Here is a 5,043-nt window from a genome sequence, read left to right as displayed (position 1 = left end):
ATATGAAAACACCAATTACCAATGTGAAGAGTACAAAAGAGGACATCAAACAGACCTAAAAGACATTAAGGATATGCTACAGACAACTATTAGTGTGACGACACAGATGAAATGGACACATTCATTAAAAGACACAAATCAAAAACTGACCCAAAAAGAAACAGAAAACTTCAACAGCCCAACATCCATTAAAGAAACTGAATTTGTAGTTAACAATTTATACAAAGAAATTCTAGGTCCAGATGACTTCATAGGTGAATTCCAACTTTTAAGGGAAAATAATAACATCAATATAAACATACTTTTTGAGAACATAGAAAAGGAGGAAACACTAAATCATTTTATAATATAAGATCAATATTACCCTGATTCCAAAAACAAAGACATTAAAATAGAATTACTAAACATTATCCCTCATAACACAGATGTAAAACTTAACAAAATATTAGCAAGTTTAAGGTAACAATATGTATCTATTAAATTAGATAATATATATCCACATATATTGCGAGACCCAGGTTCCATCCCTGGGTCGGGAAGATTCCCTGGAGAAGGAAATGGCAACCCACTCCAGTATCGTTGCCTGGAAAATTCCATGGACGAAGGAGCCTGGCAGTCCATGGGGTTTCAAAGAGTCGGACACAACTGAGCAACTTCACTTTAATCCACATATATTATCACATCTTTACCCACTCATCTGTCGATGGACATTTAGCTTGCTTCCACGTCTTGACTGTTGTAAACATTGCTGCAGTGAACACTGGGTTGCATGTATCTTTTTGAATTATGGTTTTCTCCAGATATATGCCCAGGAGTGGGACTGCAGGATCATATGGTAGCTCTGTTCCTAGTTTTTTGAGGAACCTTCATACGGTTCTCCATAGTAGTTGTAGGAAGTTTGTTAAATAAACTATAGGTTTACTCACACGGTATAGTATTCCATAGCAGTTCAAAGGAATGAGGAAGATTTCTTTATAATAAGAACTACACAAAGGAGTATTGAACAGAAAAAGGAACAAGGAAAATCTCTGTATGTAACACTGGGTGAGCACCAGGATAAATTAAGGAGAGGCCCAGAACAGGGCTTGTAAAATGTCACCTTTGTGTAACACAGGGAAGGAAAATGTGAATATAAACATTTCTATTTCCTAAAAAGAAGCAACTAAAGGATAAACTAAACTGTGGGAGCTATCTGCTAACTGTTAGTATGTTGGGAGGCAGGGGAGTCAAGGAGAAGGGAGATGAACATGAGAATTCTCTGACTGTGCTGTTTTACAGTTTGACTGAACTGTGTAAAAGTTTTACATACTTTAAAAAATTACTGAATTTTTAAAAACCAATTTCTAAAATTTGAAAATGGACTTTCTTGGTGGTCCAGTGGTTGGGATTGCAGGTTTCATCCCTGGTTGGGGAGCTAAGATCCTGCATGCTATGCATTGGAGCCAAAAATTTTTTTTTAATTGAAAACAAAATTATGGTTTCTAACTGTATATCAAATTGATGGCATAACCACACAGGGAAAATAATTATCTCAAGTGATCTTTTTTTAATTTAATTTTTTTATTCAGGCAAAATTCATGTAATATACAATTAACCATTTTAAACTATATAGTTCAGTGGTATTTAGTGTGCTCACAACGTTGTGCTGTTTTATTATTTTTGACTCTGAGGCCATTTTCTTTGGAATTCTACCCATAGAGTCTTTTTTTTATTCTAGTTTTATTGAGGTATAATTTATATAGTGTAAGTTTCAGATGTATAGCATCCCGATTTGACTTACATCATGAAATGATGTCTATAATAACTTCAGTGAACATCCATTATCTCATACAGATACAACATTGAAGAAATAGAAAAAAATTTTTCCTTATGATGAGAACTCTTAGGATTTACTCTCTTAACTACTTTCATATATAACATACAACAGTGTTAATTATGCAGATCATGTTGTACTTACTTATTTTATAACTGGAAGTTTGTACCTTTTGAATACCTTCATCCAATCCCTTTTCCTCTACCCCCAGTAATCACAAATCTGATCTCTTTTTGCATGAGTCTGTTTCTGACATATGACTGACCCATGACACTATGTTAATTCCTAGTACCCAACATAGTTATTTGATATTTCTATACATTTCAAAATGATCCCCATGATAAGATAGCTGTCATCAGTCACCAAAGACATTACATAATTATTAACTATATTCCACATACTGTACATTTCATACCTGTGACTCATTTAGTCACTTAAAAGTTTGTACCTCTTAATCTGTCTCATCTATTTCTCTCAACCCTCCACCCCCAAAGAACCACTTGTTTATTCTCTGTGTCTATGACTCTGTTTTCTGTTTAGTTATGTTTGTTGAGTGACTTTCAAACACGGAGATTTGACCATACATCCCTTGTGGTATATATGAAAAATGTGAAAGTAAAAGTGTTAGTCACTCAATCATGTCTGACTCTTTGCAACCCCATGAACTATAACCCGTCAGGCTCCTCTGTCCATGGAATTCTCCAGACAACAAAACTGGAGTAGGTAACCATTCCTTTCTCCAAGGGATCCCAATCAAGGGATCTTTCCAACCCAGAGATCAAACCTGGGTCTCCTGCACTGCAGGCAGATTCTATCTGAGACACCAGGGAAGATTCTGGTGACAGAAGAACCACAAAGAAATCTTAAGCTGCATTCAGTGCTCTTATTAAATTAGAAGTAATACTAACACTTAAAAAAAACTATTTTATATATAGTATGATTAGGAAATAAACACTTCAATTCATGTCTTTAGGAACTATGCTTTTCAAAGTAAAATCAAAGAAGTTTAATCCAAACTATGTAATCTTAAATTTAAATTGATTCACATCCATGAGGATACCTACTATTAAGACAACAATTATTGATGAGAATGTGGAGAAACTGGAACCCTTGTGCTTTGCTTGTTGGAATGTTCAGTCAGTGTAAAAACAGTATGGCAGTTCCTTAAAATATTAAATATAGAATTACCATATGATCCAGCAATTCTACTTCTGGGTACATAACACAGAAGAATTGAAAACAGGGACTCGAACAGGTATTTATACACCCATTTTCATAGTAGTATTATTCACAATTGCTAGAAGATGGAAACAACCCAAGTGTTCATCAATGAATGAGTGAATGGATAAATAATATGTGGCATATACATACAGGGTATATATAATTCTCCCTTAAAAAGTAAGGAATTACCTGCCACAACATGGACAACCCATGAGGACATTATGAAAAGTGAAATAAACCAGTCACAAAAGGAAAAGAATTTCATAGATGTAGAAAGCAGAACAGTGGTTTTACAGAAGCTGGAAGAAAAAGGAGTGGGGAGTCTGTGTTTAATGGGTACAGAGTTTCAGTTTAGAAAGATGAGAAAGCCCTGGAGAAGCATGGTGGTGATATTTGCAGAACAATGTGGATGTACTTAATGTCACAAAGCTATACATTTAAAAATGGTTTGTATGGTAAAATTTATTAAGAATATTTTACAATAATAAAAAATTATACAGGAAACATCAGTATGAACTCATTATCTATTTGTCTCTTACTATGAAATATGTATCTCTGAGTGCTGTCCACTAAAAAGGGCTAGAAACATCGACAACCTAGTAGCAACAAGCCCTCCCATCATCAAGATCATTGTTTCTAAGTACTATTCTCCACGAAGAGGATCCCAGACTGTCTGGAGAAATGGCTGTGTCTAGTTCCAGGGCTTCCCTGGTGGCTCAGATGGTAAAGAATCTGCCTGCAATTCAGGAGACCCACATTCGAACCCTGGGTCAGGAAGATCCCCTGGAGAAGGAAATGGCAACCCACTCCAACATTCTTGCCTGGAAAATTCCATGGACCAAGAAGCCTGGCTACAGTCCATGGAATTGCAAAGAGATGGACACGACTGAGCGACTTAGAGAGAGTTCCAGGGCAAGAAATGTATTGGATCATGGTCTTGAGACATTTTCCTAAGCCAGAAAATAAGGACACTTTTGAAGATAAATAGTTCTGTCAAAAAGACACAGGATTCAAAATGAAGGAGTTCCCACTGACCAAAGATGGGAAAATTTGAACAAGGGAAAGAATCATGACTGTAAGTGACTGAAACACATAAAACCATCCACAACATGTGAATCCATGTGTTCATAATAATACTATCAAAGAATAAGAAAACAGAACCTCATCAGTCACCACTGGATGTTGCCAGTATACCAATTTATTACCTAAAAACCAATAAAGAGGGGAAATAAAGCATGAACCCTGCCTTTTCCATACAAGCTATTTCAGGGTGACCAAACAGTTGATGAGGCAGAAATCCTTTCTACGGAAGAATCTCAGCAAATGTGTTCAGAAGGAATGATAGAATGAATTACCATCAGATGCCAAAATCATATTCGAAAGGTTGTTGGTGAATTTATCACAGATGAATCAGGCTGGCAATATCAGAATCCACTTTTCAACCTTAGCATTGCTAAATATCAAGTCTCTAGATCTAACTACCAGCTTAAAGGAAACAGTGGGGGCAGAGAAACGAAGTAATTGCCACCATGAATAAACACATATACTAAAATTAGAACAATACAGAGAAGATTGGCATGGCCCCTATGCCAGGATGACACACAAATTTGTGAAGTGTTCCATATTTTTTAAAAAAGGAAAAAAAGAAAGAAAAAGTGAAATCCAGAATACAAAGAATTCTGTAGGACAAAACACCGCTCAGCAAACAAGATCAGGGGCAGTTGTAGAATAAAAGAGGCTTTGCAAAGTTAACAACCCAGGATGACGTGTGGACTCATTCAGACACCGGTTTCCAGAGCACTGTCCAGTGTGTTGGAACTTCCCCTGTGCACCTTCTTGGTTGAAATCTGCAGCTGTGAAGGTGTGTTCTGTCTTTCCCTTGGCTTTGTTAGAGCTGAGGGACACCTCTACCTACAGCCTCTGTCTCACAGCAGCTACTGCTAAGTACCAAATAAGTGAGTCTCTCGACATCAGGCCAGTAAACGTGGATGCTCTCCTAGACTTTAAGA

At 36.5% G+C, this 5,043-nt stretch overlaps 1 non-coding gene across 1 annotated transcript; it reads left to right on the top strand.

Moving 5' to 3' along the window:
* The first annotated feature begins 4,551 nt into the window (after positions 1-4,551).
* Positions 4,552-4,663, top strand: LOC129557694 (U6 spliceosomal RNA). The gene has a single exon (XR_008686285.1). It is a non-coding gene; the product is annotated as a U6 spliceosomal RNA (small nuclear RNA).
* The last annotated feature ends 380 nt before the right edge of the window (positions 4,664-5,043 follow it).

This window comes from Moschus berezovskii, chromosome 7, assembly GCF_049115385.1.
Source record: "Moschus berezovskii isolate FMDL1 chromosome 7, NW_MosBer_1.0, whole genome shotgun sequence".
NCBI lineage: Eukaryota > Metazoa > Chordata > Mammalia > Artiodactyla > Moschidae > Moschus > Moschus berezovskii.
The sequence above is the reverse complement of the archived record's forward strand: the minus strand, read 5'-3'. Positions and strand labels throughout refer to the sequence as shown.